Source organism: Mus musculus, chromosome 13 (assembly GCF_000001635.26).
Source record: "Mus musculus strain C57BL/6J chromosome 13, GRCm38.p6 C57BL/6J".
Lineage (NCBI taxonomy): Eukaryota > Metazoa > Chordata > Mammalia > Rodentia > Muridae > Mus > Mus musculus.
In genome coordinates this window covers 57,703,186-57,724,405 of record NC_000079.6, presented here as the reverse complement: position 1 = coordinate 57,724,405, position 21,220 = coordinate 57,703,186, and the positions used below count along the sequence as shown (strand labels likewise).

Genomic DNA, 21,220 nt, shown 5'->3' with positions numbered 1-21,220 from the left:
AAAAGGCTTGCTTTTATGATTTATGTACTTATTTGTGTACCAGATTGTCTGTGTATACACCGCACTTACGCAGGTGCCTGGAGAGGCCAGAAAGGGTGATAGGTCCCCTCCCCTGGAGCTGTCATTCCAGGCAGTTGTGAGCTGCCTAATGCGGGTGCTGGGAACCAAACCTGGGTCCTCTGCAAGAGCAGTAAGTGCTGCTGGTAACCAGTGAGCCTTCTCTCCAGCACAGCGCAGTGGCTTTGGAGTGATAAGAAGGACGAGGCTTCTTACTGGGTCATGTTGGAGTCAGTGAAGTGACCCAGGAGGGAAAGTGCTTTACACAGTGGCGGCAGATAGACCTTAGGGGCTACCTTGTCTGTGTGGTGGTGACTCCTCTGACTGCTGAGGGCTGGGAGTCAGAAAGTAAATACATGTTTCTTTGCTTATTTATTTGAAGTAAAAATCACCGCTTCCCCATGGTTGGTCACCTGACAGCTGGCTTCCTCAGGTCACTTTCCTCCCCTATAAAGTTCACCTGAGAGACATTTTGAGGCACCAAGCTGTCGTGCCTGTATGTACTGATAAGAGAGATTAATATCCTTGTCCTACAATTTCATCTAGTCTGTGAACTTCTAGTTGTTTTTAGATGGTTCTGACCATATCTAGCTGTCTGGTTCCACACAGAAGCCAAATGCATACGGATATTTCAAGACTGCCTTATTGAAATTAGATAAACATTAGACACTGGATCCCTAAGGTCAACTGCACAGGTGCTACATGTGGCAATGCGTGCTGATCACTTTCTTCATGGCTGTGAGGAAGCCTGAAGGGAGCACCGTGAGGGAGGAGGGTTTGTTTTTCTTGCAGTTGTAGGGGGTTCAGTCTACATCTGCATGCCCAGATGGAGGCAGAACATCATGCTGACATTGTGGCATCCAGGAAGCAGAGAAAAGGGATTTCAGAGAGGACCAGAGCGAGGTATAGCCCAAGGACATGCCCCCAGTGGTGAACTTCCACTCACTACCCTCCAATACACACCTTTGACTACCTCTCCTATGCCATCATGTTACGAGTGCATCAAGAGATGAATCTGTCCTTCACTCCAAAGCCTCCAGAGCCAGGTACCTCTACTGATGAACATCTCGTCCTCACAGATGCTCCTCCCCAGAGGCATGCTGGGATATCCACTCCCCTAGCAGTGTTCTCTTCACACCAACAGTGAAGAGAAACCAGCAGTGTTCTGTTGGGCAGAGAAGGAGGTAGGCCATTTCTGTCACCGAGCCATGTTCCCTTGGAACATTATATTCTAGAGCTGATGACACACTTGATTTATTCTGATCTCTGGCCCATGCCGGAAGGGAATGAGAAACCTCTTTAATGGTGGCATGCCATAGTATCGTCTCATCAATAATGGGATGTCCTTTCCGAGCCCGATTCCGAATCTCTGGCCTGAGGCTCAGGCTGTTGTCTTTCTTAACCCTTTCCTCTGGGGCTGTGGTGCAGGTTGCGGTTAGAGATTTGGGGCTCTGAGGGGCATTGGCAGAGTTAATTAGGGCGAGTGGCTTTTTCTCACATGTTTCGCTGATGTGAGATACAAAGTTGCAGACGGCTATTAGGAGCTGCACATTGCTTTGGCAGGTCACTTCCTGGCAGTCCATCTGAGATTAAACTAATTTGCTGGGCTCAGCGAACTCCCCTGCAGACAGCATTTCGCGTGCTCCACTAAAACCTGCTAACGTGTTGTATATACCTTCAAAACAGCCTTTAAATAAATGGTACCCTGTATCGGTTTATTAGGTTTAAGTGAATAAACCCAATCCCCATTGGCATACGGTAGAAACTGAGAGTCAACAGAGCAGCCACAAGATTGGATTAAATGACAGTGGCCACAGTTTTCTTGAGAGAGCGTTGCCAGATGGGCTCCGGCCACAGGGGGTTACTAGACCAAGAAGATAAACAAGATTAAAATGAAATTATTTCTCATTCCAAATCAGGATTTTCCGCTGTGTTTGCAGCAGGGACTCTTGGGGGAAACGCAGCCCGAACAGCGTTGAGTGTGGCAGAGCCCGTTGCATGTGTCCAGTGATAAATCAAAGGATTTATGTATTTAATTTCCTCTTATTGCTGATTCCTTTCCTGTCTCAAAGATAGGAATTTAAAAGTTAGGGTGTGTATCTACAGGTAGTAAAATGCCATTTGGTTCTTTCTCGAGGCTGGCTGAATCCCCCGTGGAATTAAAATCACAGGAAAATCTTGTTAAAGATGCGTCAATTCATTATGCAGTGGAAATTCACGTGGTGGGAGACAGGCCCGGCTGTAGTTTGCTCTGCTGTGGGAAGGGATTCCTTCCAACATCTGTGTGCCCGGGAGGTGGGGGTAGGGGTTGATGATGATGGGTTTGTCAGGTCACGTTTCTATCCCAGGCACCTCCCTGGAATTCTGGGTCACCCCTCCCCATCCTGGTTTTTGTTGCACGTTGAAAATGACTACCCTCCAAGCCAAATGACCACCACCGGATTATTGACATCTAACCACAGAAAGTGGGTCACCTGAGCGTGCAGCCGCTGCACACCACCGTTAATGAAATTCTGCCATAATTGTTTGTGGCCCCTAGGAGAGACTAAAGACCATGGAAGCCTGGTGAGTAGGGGCTCCATCCGTGCAGTGGTGGGTGCGGAAGCTCTCGCTCCCCCTGCTGGTGATGACTTGTCAGTGCAGCTTCTTTTAGTTGGGAGCATCCACCCACACCTCTGTAAGTAACCGCTCATCCAGGCTCTGTAAGCAAACCCCGCAAACTAATTGGTTCCCCAGAGTGAACCTGTGTAAAATCACGCCTTGGTTTATTTTGGGGATCTTAGGTGGGGGTGTAGCTGTAGTTTGTGTCTCCCCGGAGGACGGATTTCAGCGACGCTGCCTCACTGAGTAGGGAACACATAGGCTCCTAACAAAAACCACTATGCTTTCCTACCTAAAATCCCAGCAAGGTTTTTTGGGACTTGCCTAATGTGGTTTCCATTCAGAACCTTTTTTGCAGTGGCTGGGACTGTTTTGCCCTGCCTGTCATCAAACACTTGTAGGTAAGTGTTCCTACATCACCCCTTGGTCAGAAACCTTCACTATGTGACCACTAACGCATGCAGGTTCTTGACGCTGAATTTTGACCATAGCTCTAATACAAAGGCAAATTAGCTCTCCCAATAGCATAAAAGCCTTGCATTGGACTTCAGGCAGGGCTGCATCCGGGCCTCTGGTAACCATGCCAGAACCTTTTGCCTACAGCTCCTTGACTCGGTAGTTTCAGGCTTTATCCTTAAACATGCATTTCTCCAGGAACTCGCAGCTCCAATGAGCTCCTCCTTATTAGGGTCCTGTGGAGAGAAAGCTGCTGCCTTTTGTGGCATCTGCAGGCCCAGGAGGGAGGGCTATGTGAGCATTTCTCTAGCTGGCCCTCTTTTCTTTGTATTCCCGTCTCATTTCTGAAGGGTGTCGCCATGGTGGCCTGCGGTTGTGCTCACGGGTCTGAGCATCTTTACATCGACACAGATGCTAGTGGCGAACAGGGCTCCAGTAACCCAGCTTTTCCTGACTGTTAAGGCCAAGGCTCAAATCCTAACTATCCTGGTATATTATATTTATATTATAAGTATACTTATACAATATAAGGAATAAGGAGCTTGTGAGTATCTACTTCGCAGAATACAACTATTCTTACATCCTTTCCCATTCTTTTTCTTTTTTTAAACTTATTTTTAATTATGTTTGTGCACCTGAGTGCGCTTGCCTGCAGAAGAGGGCGTCGGATCCCCTGGAGCTGGAGTTACAGACAGTTGCAAGTCACCTAATGTGAGTGCTAGGAACTGAACTTGACGCTTCTAGAAGAGCAGCAGGTGGCTGTAATGGCAGAGCCATGTCTCCACCTTCCTCCTGCATGATTCTTAACAGAATCATCTGTGTTCAGCTCATAGATTTGTGTACGTCTGACACAAGTTTTCACTGATGAAAGTCTTCTCACAGTGCTCTCCCTCAGAGGAGAGGACACTTGCTTTTTTCAGTTGTTTTAAAGAAGCACCTGTGAGAAAGCCCTGTGTTGAGCACTGTGAATTGCTCTCTGGCTTCAACTGGCACAGTTCCCATGGGGAAATTTGTGGTCTTTTGCCCCAAGTCTTGGTTCTTTGTGAAAGAGCCTTTCTACATCTTAGCCCCTGGCTTGTTCAGGATTGTCTCTTTCTTTTTAACAGATACTCAGTCGGGCCCAGACCACACTTCTGACCACAGAGTGTGTGCCTTGTATTTTAAAGGCAAGGGACAGACAGCTCAACCAAACTTCCCTTTCATCCTTTCTCCTCTGAAATGGTAATGTAATGGGCAGGCCTTGTTAAGAAGGGGAGCAGACAAGTTGACTTGAACACAGATGGGAGCCAGACACTAAAGAACATTTTCAATTGAGACCCTTTGTTAGCACTTGGCATGGGTTAAATTGCGTGGACCTTGCAAACTCTAGGGAGCTGAGTTAGAAAGAGATGCTCTCTGACACTGGGGTCACACATGCAATAAAATATAGTCTAGGTCCATGTGGAGTCCCGTGGGAGGCTACAGAGTTCTAATCTGGAGCCTTTCTCTTTGGGAGAAGTTGAGTCCCTGTGTTTCCCTGTGTGGCTCCAGCCAGTCAGAGCACATGAGCCTTGTGCTATGAAGAGCTCAGTGCTCAGGAGAAACTGGGATGATCCTTGGTCTCTAAGTCCCCATCACAGAAATAAGTGGGTGACATTGACTATGTCCTTGGAGCCTTGTAAGGTTGTCTGTTGTCTAGGAAGACATTCCATCTTATCTTTCTGGGATAGAGGAGGATCTAGGAGTTTTGGTAAAACATGGTAGAGCTCAATAGTTAAAAACAAGCTGGGTAGCTGGTCATGGTGCTGCACGCCTTTAATCCCAGCACTCGGGAGGCAGAGGCAGGCAGATTTCTGAGTTCGAGGCCAGCCTGGTCTACAGAGTGAGTTCCAGGACAGCCAGGGTTACACAGAGAAAACCTGTCTCGAAAACCAAAAAAAAAAAAACCACCAAGCTGGGCTAGATTTGTTCACGTAAGGTCATCAGTTTCCGTTGAAAGGCAGCTTGGTGTCCAGGCAAGAAAGCAAGTTATTGAGGCCTCGGTACTCTTGGAGAAGCCTGTGGTTAGTGTCTGTGGCCTCTCGACCCTTTCTCAGGCAAAGATATGGTGAGGAGAAACTGGACTCTGCTGCTTTATATTGTGGGCCATTTATATCAAGCTCCTGGGAGAGACAGAATCAATTCTTTTCAAGGTTTTCTGAGTCCCTTGGCTACCTGTCTTGTGGCTTCAAGAGAGTGACAGGTATATCATTGCCTGTCCCTTTAAGGTGTCAGCAGCACTGTGCTGGGTAGCTTTGTCAACTTGACCCAAACTAGAGTTGCCTGAGAAGAGCGAACCTTGATTGAGGAGTTGGCCTGTGGGTATCAGCATGGGACATTTTTTTTTTTTTGACTAGTGATTAATGGGGCAGGGTTCAGCCTCCTGTGGGTGGCATCACCCAGGTAGGTGTTTCTGGGTTGTATAAAGAGGCTGAACAAGTCAGGAAGCAGCACTTACTCCATGATTCAGTTCCTGTCTCCAGGTTCCTGTTTCTGCCCCGACTTCCCGGCTTCTGGTTTACCAGAGTAAACCCTTCTGTCTTCAACTTGGTTCAGGTCATTGTTTTACCACAACAGTGAAGCAAAACTAGGAAGGCACCGAATTCATTTGGTGGAGTTGTGACCATGGAGGAGAAACAAGAGGTGCTGAGGGGCTTGAACGCCCTTCTGCTGGGTGAGACTCCATCAGTACTTGCAGCTGAGTCCCTTGGATTGTTAAGAGTTCAGTTCTTGTTTGTGATGCATCAGTGACTTTTTGAGAGCCTTCCTTAATTCTATATTCAGAGTGTTCTGTCTTTCCATGATCCATTCTGAGTATTGATCACTCTGTCAATGAGTTTTTCAGTTTTACCTTGAAAACAGTATTTTCTCTTTTTTATTCCTGTGACTTCCACCCACCTATTGTTTTCCTCCCTTGGAGGTACCGCCCCAAGCATAAACAGCTGTTTTTTTGGGTAATTGCCCACACTGCTGTTTGAGCATTTTGCAGTAGTGAAGGGCTCTGGGGATGATTGCCCCGCCTGAACCAGCCATCCGTAGACACAAACACAATGGCAGCGTGAAGATGGGCTGTCTGAGAGTTCAGAGCGTAGTAATTGCAGTGTGCAATTTGCTTTCTCTCTCTCTCTCTTCACCAGTGTCTGTCTGGGGACAATCACAGAAACTTCCAGGGGTTTCTGAGGGGAAAAAAAATCTCATCTCATCTTTGTGTTGGAGATGAGAACAAGAACAAGAAAATAAATGTGGCTTTTTTTTTTCTTTAACTCAGTCTTTACTGCTGAGGTCCATGGAGGTGATGTTCTCTGGTGGGGCAAGATGGGAGAGGGACAGTCTTCGTGAAGGCTAAGGACTCTTCTTGGAACTGTCATGGGACTGTGGCCTGTGATGACAACTGCCTCAGTTTCTCTCTGATAGCTTAAGAATTGAATGTCTGATCCACAGAGAGGTCTAGGGATATACAATCGTCTAGGAGGCAGAATCCTGTCTGGAAGCCTTGGGGGCAGAAACTGTTCATGTTTGGGAGAGCTCAGACTGTACAGAAGCCCACAAGAAACCTAAAATTCTGCCACACTAAGAATCCTCCCTGGCTCAAGGACAACACCTATAGAATAGAATCCAGGATGTGAGAGGGACATTTCTTGTATCTTGGCTGCCTTTTATGACTGCGTACTCATGGATACCAGGCATCACCAAGTGTCGGCTGCTCTGAGTAGAACACATGTAGCTCTTGCTTTACAGTGTCTGCTCTTTCCCTCCTCACCCAGGTTTAATGATGTCAATTTATACACATGCCTGTGAGGCAGCCAGCAGTCTGAATGTTCATGGCAAAATTCCTCTCCATGATAGACTGAAGCTGGATTCAGTCTTTGGTTTCTTCCACCCCACCTCCTGTGCACTCTGTCATTATACACATTTTGACTCTGTCCTGGCCCTAATCACTAAACAAGGCTTCTGGTGGAGGTTGCTTCCTCTTTTGCCTTCTTGAGAGGTCCACTACTACAGCTACCATGGGGCCTTAGTGAGAAACAAAAGGAGTTGTCGTAGGGTTTCCATTGCTGAGAAGAGACACCATGACCAAGGCAACTCTTATAAGGGTCAACATATAATTGGGGCTGGCTTATAAGGTTCAGGGGTTCAATCCATTATTGTCATGGTGGGAAGCATGGCACTGTCTAGGCAGGCCCGGGGCTGGAGGAGCTAAGAGTTCTACATATTGAACTGAAGGCAAACAGGAGAAGACTGACTTCCAGGCAGCTGACTTCCAGGCAGCTAGGGTGAGGGTCTCAAAGCCCACCCTCACAATGATACACTTCCTTCAACATGGCCACACCTCCTATTAGTGCCACTTCCTGGGCCAAGCATTTTCAAACCACCACATTCCACTCTCGGGCCCCTATAGGCTTATTCAAACACATGAGTCTATGGGGGCCATACCTAGTCATAGCATCATGTAAAATATAGTTAGTTCAACTTCAAAAGTCCCAATAGTCTATAACAGTCTCAATAATGTTAACAGTCCGAAGTTTGGAGTCTCTTCTGAGATTCATGTAGTCTCCTAACTATAATCCCTCATAAAATAAAAATGCAGATCAAATACTTCCGATATATCACTGCACAGGATATACATTACCATTCCAAAATGTCACAATGAGGAAATGCTGGACCAAAGCAAGACATAAAACCATCTGGGAAAACTGCAAACTCTGCATCTTCATGTCTGATGCCCATTCCTTTCAGCTTTGTTGACTGCAACAAACTTCTTTCTCCATGTTAGCAGCTTTCCTCAGCAGGTATCCCATGGCTCTGGCATCTCTAACATCTTGGGGTTATCAAGAACCACACATGATTTTCTGGGTTCCTCCAAAGGGTTTGGGTCACTGTTCCAGCTCTGCCCTCTGTAGCACTCTAGGCTCTGGTTAACCCCACTCTACTGCTGCTGCTGTTCTTGGTGATCATTCCATGGTACTGGCATTTCCAATATGCTTGAGTCTTCTGCTTCAACTAGGCTTTACCAATAGCCTCTCATAGATTCCCTTTATGGTGCCAGGCTTCAACTCCTGCATGATCCCTTCAGTCCTGGCTCAAAAACTGCAACTGAGGCTGCACCTTTATCAGTGGCCTTCCATGGCCTCTCACAGTGCCAAGCCTCAGCTGCTCTTCATGACCCCTTAATGCCTTCAAAACCAGTACCACCTGGGTGATTCTTACACATTACCAAGTCCAGTGACCACCATGAGGTGCAACCTTGGGCACCTCTTGGCACTGCTTCTTTGTGCTCTCAGAAAACACTTTCCAGAAGATTTCACTACACTGATGCTGGTCTTTTCTTAATCATTGCTAATTTCTTAGCTCCAGCTAACCAGCATCAGTTGTCCCAGTAGTCCCTTCTATTCTTGACTCGAAAGCCAGAGCCACACATCTGATGCTGCTGAGTTCTGCTGCTTGCTGGAGCTGAAATATGGCTCCCTTAATCTATTACATTATCACTAGTTTTCTGTTTTCAAACTCCTTCACTGCCTAAGCTTGGCTGTCCTGAAACTTGCTCTGTAGCTTGACCTTGAATTCAGAGATCTGTTTCTCCAGAATGCTGGGCTTAAAGGTATGGTACACCATACCTGATCCTAAGCTTTTCTATACTTGGAACTTGCTCTGTATCAGGCTAGCCTTGAACTCAGAGATCTGCTTTCCTCTGTCTCCTGGGATTAAAGGAATGTACCACCATGCCTGAGTCTACTCTTTTCATGGCCACTCTTCCTCAAGATCCAGATCAAAAGCTTGTGTCTGGAATATAGATCATTCCATATTAAAAGTCCAAAGGAAAATAATAACCAAGCAATAACATCTAAAATAACACAACTATTCCTTGTTCAACTGAAAACACAAACAATAAGCTTGGCTGGGAGGGATCTTGCCCCAGGTCACCACTCTCTTGATCTGTTATCTCCTTGAACATAGGATTCAGCTCCATTCTATTTCTTGGTACCCCTTATTCTTTGAATCATATGTATTATACTTTTACTTTTGAGACTTGCTACACTTGATCAAAATGCTTCTCTTTTAGATTTATTTATTTATTTTATGTATATGAGTACACCATTGCTTTCTTCAGACACACCAGAAAAGGGTATGAGATCCCATTACAGATGGTTGTGAGCCACCATGTAGTTGCTGGGAATTGAACTCAGGTCCTCTGGAAGAGCAGTCAGTGCTCTTAACTGCTGAGCCATCTCTCCAGCCCATAATGCTCTTCATGAGAGGAAACCAGAGGACAAAGTTTATTCTGGGCTTTTCTGAGACTTCCTTTGTCAATGCAATTAAAATAAATCTCTTTACCTTAGCCTCAGGCAGACTTTTCAGACAAAGGCAAAAAGTAGCAACATTCTTCCCCCCAAATCTCCAGATGGATCTCCAGAATTCAAATCACCCTCAGCACCCATATTGTCCATATTCCCACTAGAATGGCCCATTATACCCTACTTAAAGCCTTCCATGGCTTTCCAAATCCAAAATCCACATTCGTCCAAAGAAAAACATGGTTTTTGTCTTAGTTAGGGCTCCATTGCTGTGAAGAGACAACATGATCAAGACAACTCTTATAAGGGACAACATTTAATTGGGGCTGGCTTACAGTTCAATGGTTCAGTCCATTGTCATCAAGGCAGGAACATGGCAGTGTTCATGCAGACACAGTGCTGAAGAAGGAGCCAAGAGGTCTACATCTTGATCTGAAAGCAGTCAGGAGAAGACTGTCTTTCAGGTAGCTTAAGAGGAGGGTCTCAGAGCCCACCCCTACAGTGGCACACTTTTTCTAATATGGCCACATCTACTCCAAGAAGGCCACACTTCCTAATAGTGCCACTCCTTGGACCAAGCATATTCAAACCACCATAAGAAGAGAATATCCAACTAGATGAACCCTTTCTTCTTATGCTTGGTGACTGTGTGACAGCCGGTGGTAATCTGGCCCTCACTATTTTCCTAACCTACCCTCTTAGACAATGAGCAATCTGTCTAACCGCATCATGGACCAAAGTGTAAAGTCTATGATGGGAGCAGTATATAGATTTTTAAAGTGCGTCCTTTATATCATAATCTAATTGTACTTTCCGTTGAGCAAAGAGTTGCCAGGTTTTAGAATGCTCGAATCCAGCCGAGACCTATGGGTTAAATAGTTTTCATGTTATTAAGGCACATAATTAAGGGGGTGGGATGGAGCTGTTAAAAGAAGAACATGAGACAGTTGGTATACAACCCACAAATTTAATTGCTCCCTGGCCCTTACAGAGACATCTTAACAGTTCTATCTTTCAAGGGTTTTCTATGATGATCATGTAGACATGGGGCACTGTTACCTGACATAAAACTTTGCCCAGGGCTCTTACTTACCTAGACATCTTGGGGCAAGGACATCTGTCACTGAGATCAGCCACCAAGACCTGTGTGAGCCTAGCATGGATGTTGGTCCCCAACAGGAGGCGTGGCTTTCCTGCCATTTTCCAACTGTCAGTGAGAAGCTCTCAAAGGCCAACTCCAGTTTTTCCCATGCTCCCCAGTCCTGCAGGAGTGAGTGGCTCTCGATATCCCCAATAAATAATCATGTTTAAGTAGAGTACTGGTGGAACATTTTTTTCTGAAGGTCTTTAAACTGGCTATTTATTTTCTTGGAGAAATACAGCCCAAAATGGCTTGGTAATGAATTGCCGCTGTTGTTACGGGACTGGAAGATTTATGCTTCCAGGTAGATGTTAGCCAGTTAAGTAGAAGAACGTCAGCCCCGATGAGCCCGGAAGGTCTGCACAGCTGTATCCTGTGTGTGCTCACTTAACACATTCAGCAGTTGTGCCATGCAGGTATAACTATTCCATGAGAGTATAGGGACCGCCAGAAGTCAAACCATAATAAACTTACATTTGCACTTGATATTGGTGAAGCATCCCGGGGCATTTCTAGCACATGTTCATTCGTGTTGCCAGTGGCCTGCTTGTGCGTGGCCCAGGGTGGAGCTAGGGAAGCTACTGAGTAGAGCACACTCTCAAGCCAAGGGCAAATCAGGCTGCAGAGTGATGGGCCAGTCACCCTTCACATGCTGTGGAACCTGCTGACTATCTAATCATGGACACTCCTCCCTGTCCCTTTCCCTCAGTGCCAGCTCTACCCCAGGGGCCACACAGAGACCTTGTGTGACCTCGGGATGGCATGAGTGTCATGCTCTCAGCCCATGGCTCCCTCCCATCCCACGTCACAGAGTTAGCTGCATCTTTGAATAATCCCTCCCTTCCCCAAAGAGAAGGCAGGTGTTCGTTATCCTGGTTGGATGCTGTACTGCATACATGTAGAACCCTGAGGATGGCTGTCCCCTGATGCGTTCCTCAGCAAACAGCCTCAGAATCGCTAGCCAAATGCATGTTTTCTTCCCTTATGAGGTCCCCAGCCCCGAGGCCCTTCCCTCTCGCTGGCTTTCTCTGGATGTCACCCTGATGCAGAGCCAACCCTGGCATCCTGTTACCTCCTTCTCCTCCCTGATACCTTCTCAGACAGTTCTTCCTCACTCCCTCCCTCCCTCTCTAGGCTCCCCAGTCTCAGTTCTGAAGGCTCAGGTTTTTTCTCCATTGAGACTCTTCTCTTTCTTTCCACACTCTCTCTCGCTCTGTCACATGGCCAGCTTGGGTTCTACCAATAGCTGTTCAGAGCCACTGCTGGCTTCTTGAGACAGAGTTGGGTCCATCACAATTTACCCCTCAGAAGTTTACAGCCTTGAACTTGAGGAGGCTCCTGGGACCTGGATTGGATACCAAAACCTAGCCCTTAAGCCCTTCCTTGGAATTTTCTAGGCTCTTCTCTAAATACACCCATATCTGCAGGCTATAGGCAATTTCTGGAACCTTCCAGAAGGTCCACACCTATCCAAGCATAAAAACATACAAATACACAAGAGACTCTGCTAGAGAGAGATCCAGGGATCAGGGATACTTCTTAGAAAGAGCCAGGTTTGAGTGTGGCAATGCTTACTTCATTCCTTTGGTGACTGGTCTAGTGGTCCACACTGCTAAGTCAAATCTGACAATTCCTTGGCATCCAAATGGGATGCCCCACCCTTCCCATGCAGGGGCAAGAGAAGACAGCAGTCCATACTGACCTGGGAGCCTCTGAGGGCTGAAGAGCTCTATATGGCTTAGAACCTGGCAGCTCTTCTCCAAGCAAGCTCTTCCCTTGTTATAAAGGCATTGCCTCCCCCCCCCCGCCCCTCCCCCCCCAATGCAGTCCCACTGATAGCAGGAGCTCAGGGCCACCTAAGCTAATGTAGATGTTCCCAGCCAGAATGCCTGAAGATGGTTGGATGGACTGGAGTGGCAGCCAACAGTTAATCCAAAAATCCATCCCGGGCACACACGCCCAGCTCGGATCGTACCCGCTAAGCTGAGTAATGTGATTACCTAAGCGGCACCTTATTTACACTCTTGCGCAGAGCTTAGAGGGCCGCCTTTCTGAAGCAGCCGTCCCAGATTTGATTTCTCAAAAATCTCCTCCGTAGCATCATGAAGGCATCCATCCGGTGGAAGCCAGCAGTATGTTTTAAAAACTCCATTATCAGCTTGGAGCAGAGGATAAACAGGGATCAATTAAAACATAGCCACCATTTACACACACACACACACACACACACACACACACACACACACACATACACACACACACACACACCCCCTACATGCTGACTACCTAATAATAGCCATCTTTGGTGGTGTTTCCTGGCACCCTTGAAGGTGTTGGCACCACAGCCCTCAATACCCAGATGAGGAAGCTGAGCATGGACTGGTAAAGTCACGCTGTGGTAGCAGAAGTGGCAGAAGTTGCCACTTTAAAAAACAAACAAACAAACAGAAAACAACAACAACAAAAAAACCCTACTATTGGTACTTAGTATTTTAGGTTTTTGACTGGGAAGCAGAGCTGTTGATTTCAGCTCCACGCTGGGCTTAGAACTGAGTTTTGTATTTAAAAAACAAAAAAGTGTGTGTGTGGCGGGGGAACAGCCTTTAGATGCTTTGCTGGGCAATGGGAAAATAAGCCGTGTATTGCTGCCAAATAATTCCAGCAGTCGTCCCTGTCAAGGTGCCTCTGGTTCTAGCTGTGATTGGTGTGTCCTGCTGCTAACGTGGATGATGTTCCAGGCCCCCAATGCGTTATTAAATAGATCCCACAACCAGATCAGGGGTTGTTGCTGATCTGTCACCATGCCACAAGTAAATGTACTACTGCTGGTGTAAAACCTGAGCCTTTCTCCCTCGTGGCTTTGGAAGGGGTCACGGTATGTGTGCTGGGGGAAGAGCTGAGGCTCGGCCCTGATGCTTTTCATATCTTCCATTTCTTAATGAGGAAGCAGAGATGCCTGGATAAAAAGATTAGGCAGATGGAGGGAACATTCTGCCACCTGAGAAGCAAGTGCACAAGGAGGGACAACAGTGCCTTGGGCTGTCTTTGGATGTCTCTGGATTTGTCTCTTGTGTGGTCCAGGGGCCTCCTCATTCTTGCTTCCAAGGCCTGGGTGTGTGTGTGTGTGTGGGGTGTGTGTGTGTGTGTGAGTGAGTGTGTGTGTGTGAGTGTGTGTGTAAGTGAGTGTGTGTGTGAGTGTGTGTGTAAGTGAGTGTGTGTGTGTGTGAGTGTGTGTGTGTGAGTGTGTGTGTGTGTGTGTGAGTGTGTGTGTGAGTGAGTGTGTGTGTGTGTGAGTGTGTGTGTGTGAGTGTGTGTGTGTGTGGGTGGGTGTGTGTGAGTGAGTGTGTGTGTGTGTGTGTGTGTGTGTGAGTGTGAGTGAGTGTGTGTGTGTGTGTGTGTGTGTGTGTCACAGATTCAGACAGTAGTGTACAGGGGTTTTGGATGAAGTGTGGATTTGGGCAGAAATCGCTTCTCTTTCCTGAGTCTGGAGGTTCCCTGGAGCGTGATCTGACTGCTTCTCTTCTGCTTATTCCAAAGACTTTAAATTAATTAGACGAGCAGGTAACATCCACGTTCATTTTGTAAAAATTAAAGAGTGATCTTCAAGAGCAGGAACAGGAAAGGGGCTCAGTTCTCCCAAACACTCAGAGCCACGGTCGTCCTTCTGCGTTTTCTCCAGTCGCCGAGAATACTTCTTTTCTTCTCACCACAGCCTGTGGACACACCTATCTCCAGGATGCTTGAGAGCTTAGAACACGAGACTGGGAACTTGATGAACAGGACTAGCAGGGGTCCATAGGCTCTGGCACGAGCTGGCAGAGCCATGTGGTCTTGGCCTCCAGCTGACTAGAAGCCCTGGCTGCCCTGGCCTTTTGCATCCAGAGAGCACCCAGTACTGTGAGCGTGTGTTTAAGGAGGAGATGGCATAGTTAGTCATGGTTGCATCCTTGGCTCTTGTTCTCTGCTTTCTCCCTCCATCTCCTCCTTGCTAGAGAGGGTAATGTGCTGAACGATTTGCTCTTGAGAATCTGTTTGTTCAGGAGTTTATGTCTTCATGATTCTGGCCATCATGTAGACAATCCAGCTGCATTGTTTCTTTAAGGCTCATGAGTTATTTAATAAGAAAGGGACTTGAAGGGTCTCAGATATAATTACTATTTGTGTTCATGTGAGCGCCTTAAAATATGAATGCAAAAATGGAGATCCAAGCGACAGCAGTGTATTGCTCTGGTTCAACTTAAACCCTTCTGATACGATCCAGCCCTTGGCAGTCTGTGAAAAACAATGCTATGAATCTATTTACACTCAACTTTTAGGTGTATTTGGGTTTTTTTATTTGACATATTTAGACTCTGAGACAACAGACTTGGACTGTCAGTTTTTGAATAATAAATAAAAAGAGCATATAATGATTCCGTGGCTTTTGCTGGCTGAGTGGACCCCCCCCCCCCAAGAGATCCATATCCTTACCGGGGTGCTAAGAAGCACATAAATGACACCACTAGATAATTTTAACCTGGGGGGCTTTGAATTTAAAAGATGGAGGCCTCAGAACCCAGACTGTAACCCTTCCTGAGCCTGGTCCTCTTCATACACAGTGGGATCTTCCAAAGTGTGAGGACGGACAAGAGGCCGTTAACTGTTGTGCTTGTGTGGGGCTTGGAAGTGGTACCTTCAGGGTCTTGGTTTCCATAGCATGGTAATAATGTGGGCACTACTCTTGGGGTGCTGCCCTTTGCAGGGAAAGATGCTTCACTGTTTAATGAATGGAGGTGCAGCTGGCTGGCATTGGCCAGCTTGTCGGCTCTAATCATATTTCATAATGACTCACACATGTTCTTAACAGGTGGCATGGGGACTCTTGCTGTCAGACCAGAAAGGTTGGAGTCTGGGCTTGCTCTCACCCCAGGGTGGCAGGGAGGGGTCCGTGTACCTTATAGGCACCGGTTCTGTGTTCTGCCTCGAATCGGAAGCAGCTGTGTTATTGTTCTTCACCACTAGCTACCAAGCTTTCTGGTTCTTGGGCAGGAGCAGGCTGCAGGTGCAGGGGACACTGAACAGAACTGGCCAGAACCTTCTGCTATCTGTCTCCAGGATCTGGAGTCACTGGCTTTTTTAAATGATTCTCCAGAGCTGAGGGCATCCCCAGCTAAGACTGTGAACATGAACTTGGGCTGGTTCCATACTGTGTGTAAGCCACCTCTGTCCCTGTATACTCTGTATCTGGAATCTCCCTTGACCTTCAACCTCAGTGTAAACTTCCTGCTTCCTTGAGGTGTGTGTGTGTGTGTGTGTGTGTGTGTGTGTGTGTGTGAGAGAGAGAGAGAGAGAGAGAGAGAGAGAACAATCAGCAGCCCCCTCCCCTTAGTTCCTTATCTGTTTTTCTTTAATGTCTACATTTGTCAGGCAATCTATTCTTACATTTCTAGTTCTCTCTCCTCTTGATGCACCATAGGCTTCATAAAGCTATAGATTAGCTATTCTTCACATCGGTTTTCTGGCCCAAAGTCAGGGCAGACATACAGCATGATCATCATGCATTTAGGATGAATTTTTCACTGGTCCCTGGGCTCTCATTGGGCTCCCTAGACTTCACAGCACACAGAGAGCTGGGCTCGGTTAGGGGATTGCAACAGCATGGGCTACTCCCCTGGGGGCTCCTCCGTGTCTGGTGGTTAAATCCAGCATGGCCAGCCATAGCAATCCAGCTGAGAGAAGTAGGATTGCTAGTATTGATGGACTAGGCTGGTGTGTGGATGCTGGAGCTCCAAGCCTGCCGGGAAACTCATGTACATTGTTTCTTTGCTGTGGTAACAGTTCCCTTAGGGCTCTCTGGGCTCTACCTCCATTTTCTGTAGGGGGTCAGATAAGAACACTCTTAGCTGTGGAGTCAGGGCACCCGGCCTCTGATCGTATCCCTAAGTCCTATCAGCTCGGTTCCCCCATCCCCCTCTGGAAGTTCCAGGCATGTAGGGCTGTGCTGCATACCTGCAACCTTGTACCGGACTTTTTGGCGACAGGTTTCTGTGATCCAGGCTTCACTGGTGGTTGTGTGGATTCTGTCAGTAATACTTAATCAGCCTCAGTGGGCTCTCCCTGTCACGTGGTGAGCCCTGCTTTAGTGCTGCGGTACAAATTCTCTCTTTCATGGAAACTTGTTGGTAGTTGCAGAGGTAAAGTTTGGCTCAGGAACGTGAGGCCATTTTTGGCAGGCTTGTTTCCTCTGGCCACCCCACGATGGAGATGGCGTCACTGCAGATATTACAGTTTCACAGGAGAACTCACAAATCCTGACTTTGGCACAGCTCGGAATGGACAAAAGGTCTCGACGGATCTATGGGGCTTTGTTGACTCGACTGAGTCAGTGCTCCAGAGACGAGGCCTCGGGACACAGTGTCACTGGCAGAGAAGCTATAGGGAGGACAGCTAAGGGACATAGTGAAGGGAGTTTTTATTGCCACCACTCTTAGCCTGTCTGTGGAAGCGGTAGGGCCAACCGAGGCTGGAGGGAGCCGTAACGGAATAAGCTACAAGCAGGTGGACAGTTTAGGGAATCTGTGGCTGTAGGTTTCCAGACTTGTGCCAGAGTGTCACAGCTCTTGGTCAGCATTTTGATGTTTGTGCTGCATGCACCGTTTTGAGTGAGGCTTCTGGGGAGGCTGATGGCAGGCAGGTGCCAGTAACACCACAGGGCTCACAGGTGCAGGACATTTCCATGTTCTTTACCCTTGCTGACTCTTGGAGCTCCTTTTCTTGGTCCTAGAGGCCATCCATATGTCCAGGGAGGCTAAGCTTGGGTAGGTGTGGTTCAAGGAAGCGGCGGCTTGTTGTCTCCCTTCCTGGGGCCAGATTAACTGGTCGTGTTGTTATGTAGTCTCTAAAAGACCCAGTGAGGCTTCGATTTCTGTTTTCCTGCTTTGCTGGGTGGGAAGCCTCTGGTTTGTGTGCTTGTCTCCCATCCATTCCTGTCTGCACAGAGCAAGAGCAGGCATGCCCATGCCCCTCTTGAGTGTCTCCAGTGTTCACGGCCCTTCCTAACCCTCTCTTTACATGGTGCCACTGAAGGAGGTTGTGTTGTGGCAAGAACATGATCTTTAAGTCAAGTGAACACTGAGTTCAAATCATATCTCTCCTTCTCACTAGCTATGTGACCTAAATAGTGATACCTTCCCTCCAAACTGCAGGGTCTTCACCTATGAAGTATCTCAAATCATTATTGTAATGATCAAATGAAACAGCATCTGGCCAGGTCTGCGCTGTGACCACTCAAACATGGTAGCTGTCTTAGTTAGGGTTTTACTGCTGTGAACACCATGACCAAGACAAGCCTTATAAGGACAACATTCAATCAGGGCTGGCTTACAGGTTCAGAGATTCAGTCCATTATCACCAAAATAGGAGCATGGCAGCATCCAGGCAGGCATGGTACAAGAGGAGCTAAGAGTTCTACATCTTCATCTGAAAGTTGCTAGGAGAAGACTGGCTTCCAGGAAGCTAGGATGAGGGTCTTTAAGCCCACACCCACAGTGAAACACCTACTCCAACAAGGCCACACCTCCTAATAGTGCCACTCCCTGGGCCGAGCATATACAAACCATCACAGTGGTTATCACTAGCTTCATCACTATCACTGTTAGTCTCAGATTTAAATTTTCACTTAAATTTTTTGATGTACACTTCATCACTTCATTTTTGGTCCAAGTCTCGACTCTTATACTGCTCGTTAGACTTCTCTGCTGCTGTGATAAAAACAGCCATGACCAAAACAATTCAAGGAAAGAAGGATTTATTTATTTTGGCTTATGGTTCCAGAAGGAGAGACTCCATCATGGAGGGGAGCAGGAGGGTGGATGACAGCATTTTATCCATACACAAGGAAAGATGATGAAGATGAGATGAGGGTAGGTAGATAGATAGATGATAGATAAATAAATAATAAATGATAGATAGATGGTAGATAGGTAGATTATATATATATATGTATATATATATATATATATAGAGAGAGAGAGAGAGGGAGATGATAGATAGAGATAGATAGATGATAGATAGACAGATAATAGATAAATAGATGATAGATAAATAATAGATATAGATGGTAGATAAATGGTAGATAGATGGTAGATAGATAATATAGAGAGACAGATGATTGATAAATGATAGATATTGACAGATGATAGATAGAGATAGATGATAAATGGATAAGCAGATAGATGGTAGATATAAATAGATGATAGATAATAGATAGATATAGTAAGATATAGAGGATAGAGAAAAATAGTCACATTGCAGAAAGATACTATATAGATACAGCTAGACAGATGCTAGATAATAGATGATAGAAAGACATGATAGATATAGATATATAGGCATATGATAGATAATAGATGATAGTTATTAGATATAGAAAGATACATAGATGATAAAAATAGAGATATGACATAACATAAAAGATAGATCTACATAGTATATAGATAATAGATAGATAAATGATAGATATATACAGATGATAGATAAGACAAATGATAGATGATAGACAAATAATAGATGATAGGTGATAGATAGATAGATAGACAGACAGACAGACAGATGAAACAGGAGGCAAGAAGTGGGGTCAGGCTATAATCCCTTAAAGCTCCTCCCACCCCCCACTGCCCAAGTGACATACTTCTTCCTACAAGGCAGTACTTCCTAAATGGTCCATACTCTTCTCAGATGACACTGCTAAGTAAAGATCAAGTGTTCAAACATATGGAGGACATATCTCATTTAACATGCACCAGATTTCAACATACCGCAGGTTATAAAGTCTGTTTGATCGTGCGATGATTTGGGGGGCACTAGCTGTGAGGTAAGGATGCTACTCAAGGCACTTCAGTATGCACACCTTGACCCATCCCTCCAAGTTCTCTCTGTGTCATTGCCCTCAGGAAGTGGCTCTGGTGATGTGGACAGCTGACGCAGAAGAGGGAACCATGCAAGAAAGTAAGGAGAACTTGGTTGTGAATGCTGAACAAAGGAGGTGAAACCACAGAATATTTTCCTCTCAGTATTTGGGATTTAACCCATGGGCTCATGCATGATGGGCACTCTACCTCAGAACCCCCTCAGCTGCAGCCTGGGTTCTTGCCTGAGGAAATGAGTGGTCAGAGGTTCTATATACCCAGCTGAGAGTACCTCAGGGGCTGTGCCAAGGGTAGGAGGCCCTAGGAGCTGGTGAAGAGGGCCGCTAGTGTTCTGTCTATAGTGGGTCTGATTGTCCCTTGCTCACCCGTCACTCTGAGTGAGTGTATGGTTTACTTTCTTTATCCCATAGAGGATTAAAAATGAGAATCCCCTAGGGTGCTCTTTAAACATCCCGTGTTTGATATCATCATGATGGGCACCATACTCCAGACCCCCCTACTCAGCCTCTCCAGGGGAGGATAGGAACCAGTGCTTAGAGAGTCCTGTGGCTCACCCAGTACTTAGTGAAGCACAGAGTTTCTCTCGAAATTTATGTAACCTAGAGAGGACTAGCGGGGAGGAGGAGTGATGTGATGGCTTCTAGCTAGTTCCCTTTTCTTTGTATCTTTTGTAAAGTCACTTTTATTTCACATGTGTGACCATTGGCATGCATGAATGTGTGTGTATTGTGGACGTGTACACTAGCAGAGGCCAGAAGAGGGTACTGGATTCTCCTGGAAATGGAGTTACAGACTATAAGCTGTCACGTAGGAGCTGGGAACCCAACCTGGGTCCTCTGCAAAACAACAGGTGCTCCTGAGTACCAAGCCATCTCTGAAGCACGTGGTATCTTGTTCTTAAATGGAAGCCTGATAGCCAGAGTTGAGGGGTGGGGCACTATAAGAAAGATAGTGGGATGTAATTAGTTTGTCATGTGAGCTCTCTGGGGAAAGCAGTTGGGTGTGCCAGCAGCATAGATACTTTCAGAGACCTTCCATCTGTTTTCTTTATGTAAATCACTGGTTACATAGAAATCTTGCACATTAAAGCTCAGCTCTTTGTTAGGATACAGTTACTCATAGTTGAAACTTTGTTTCCATTAGACCCAGGGACTTACTTACCTTAGCGTTTACCTACTTTAAAGCAGAGAGCAGTTCAGAGTCACAGTATCGTCTCTTTCCACTAGACAGGCTCTCATCTCTAGATGAGGGTCACTGAACCTTAGAGTGGAGTGTGCGGTCTTTAGAAGCAAATATCCAACTCAAGTATCCAAGTCACGCCGAATTATTTTCTTCATGCCAGTGACTGCTTGAAGATATTTCATAATTATTTTCTGTTACAATTGGTCTCCCTTCACTCGTGTCACATTGGTAAAACTCAGACGTACAGAAATCACATCATAGAAATTTGAAGCATACCTTTTCCACTGAGCCTATTGATCACCTCTGTTCTCCCGGGGCATCCCGCTGTCATAGAGCTCTAGAAGTGAGAGTGTTGAGAGTGTGTGTCTTTCACTTGTTAGTTCTGGATGTCAGCCATGTCAGGGATTGGATTGTTGTAAGGCTCTAAGAACTTCCTGTGAGGTAGGTACCAGTGATCTTGTTTTATGTCTCAGGAAACAGACTCAGGGAAGCCTAGTGTGTTAAGCAAGGCCACTCAACTGCTAAGTGCTGGGGTAGGAATTCATACCCATGCCTGTTTGAAAGCC

The 21,220-nt window shown here is 46.3% G+C and overlaps 1 protein-coding gene across 5 annotated transcripts in view; it reads left to right on the top strand.

The window, feature by feature from the left end:
* Window positions 1-21,220, top strand: part of Spock1 (sparc/osteonectin, cwcv and kazal-like domains proteoglycan 1) — a 487,138-nt gene that overhangs the window by 183,927 nt on the left and 281,991 nt on the right. The window lies entirely within an intron of this gene.